At 39.1% G+C, this 1,627-nt stretch overlaps 1 long non-coding RNA gene across 1 annotated transcript; it reads right to left on the reverse strand.

The window, feature by feature from the left end:
- Window positions 1-452: 452 nt before the first annotated feature.
- Window positions 453-944, reverse strand: LOC141485485 (uncharacterized). The gene is made up of 2 exons (XR_012467236.1): window positions 620-944; window positions 453-561 (listed from the first exon to the last, which is right to left on the reverse strand). It is a non-coding gene; the product is annotated as an uncharacterized lncRNA (long non-coding RNA).
- Window positions 945-1,627: the final 683 nt, after the last annotated feature.

Genomic DNA, 1,627 nt, shown 5'->3' on the forward strand with positions numbered 1-1,627 from the left:
CAAGTTCAAGTGCAGGAACGAGTACAGGTACAAATGCAGGAAGAAAATACAGGTACAAATACAATTACCTGTCAAGGCATAAATACGCTTTACGATCTGAATTTACTCGGCAGGAGATTGTGCAATTCAGCTCAAAAACAGAAGACCTGTGTTCAGGAATGACCAGCACCGAAATGTTTCTAGTGGAAAAGCTGTTAATATTTGAGAAAGAATTCAATTTTTTCATTAAATATTGTGGCATTTTGGTCTTCAAGACCACCTGTGAGTAGGTACAATGTCCTGAGTTTCTCTAGTTGCGGCCAACCTTATTCCTTCATGACCAGTATTATGTGGTCGTATTTTCGAATGCCAAATGAAAACCGAAGGCAACTGTTTTGGATTCGTTGTGTTACGTTTCAATTTAGCACTAGATCAAACTGCTCTAATGTGACCTTTCAAAACACTACCTTACCTTTTAAGATTTTTATTCAAAGGATATTAACAATGTAATTGAGTTACAAGTAGATTTTATTCATTTAACATCATAGTAATGGGAATCTTCCGTTCCATAGAAAACCATACCTGAAATGTACAAGAATAAATGTATGCTCCCTGACTAGCTGCTTTGACCAGTACTTACGCATTCTCCTATTGCCAATCGACGTTGGAGATCCGAAATTCCTCGCTAGGTTGAAATAGTTGTTATTGTTTGTTTCTCAGTTTTCTTCACCTATCATTTTTTCAGCCGTTGTCTGCCTTATTCCCTACACCTTTCCGAGAATATTTCTTGCATAGATTGTTATTCATCACTTCCAGAAGGTTTACTGACATATTAGAGCCATATCGCCTGAAAAACAATATTAGTTAGCTCTGGTTTCTGAATACTGTTTGATATTTTCGGTAAATATTCTGCATAAGATGAATGTTCAAATATTCGTACTGAATGGGAAAGATGTGACGACTTACCTTATAATATGTTTCTATTCCATCGCATAAATAAGGATTGGTAAATAGTTGAAAATAGGTTGGAGTGAATACTTTTGTAAACATTATAATATACAAGGTTAAGAGACAGCTGTTGGTTGACATCTGCCGAACTTTCGTAGTGTCGTTCCGTCGACTTACACCGAACTAGTTCTACAGTTGTTCACGGGTGAGGGATTGATCGGTTACTCAAGTTGTCAAGGGTTGTTTAAGGGTTGCATTGCTTTGAGAAGGAGTTTTGATGGGTCATGGACTTGTTGATATTGTCTCAAGTGGCTGTGGAGGAATTGATAGATTTATGATGTTGTGCACAGCGCCCCCTTGGTGCTTGTAGGGTAGGTTGGACGCACTGTGGCAACAACTGGTTAGCTGTCAGATGTGGCAGTCTCGGAGGATTCGGAAGTTGGCCTTCGATGAGCTTGGTTTGGAGTTCAAAGCGTACCATCAGACTGATTGTAGGATATATTTGGTTGTATTTGTGCCATCCTTCACGGGGATTATTTCTACAAGTCAGGATTGTATAGTGGAAGACTGATTGGTCATTTTGGTGTGGATATTTGCAGTCTGAAACTTAAGCTCTTTTGAGGATTTGTGGTGGTTACCGAACTCGTGCCAGGTGGAAGGATTTCCGAAATTAGGTATGTCTGAATCACTGTCGCATCTC

The sequence above is a fragment of the Leptinotarsa decemlineata genome, unplaced genomic scaffold (genome assembly GCF_025532065.1).
Source record: "Leptinotarsa decemlineata unplaced genomic scaffold, Ldec_3_MD MMD2_tig00026328_RagTag_RagTag, whole genome shotgun sequence".
Classification (NCBI taxonomy): Eukaryota; Metazoa; Arthropoda; class Insecta; order Coleoptera; family Chrysomelidae; genus Leptinotarsa; species Leptinotarsa decemlineata.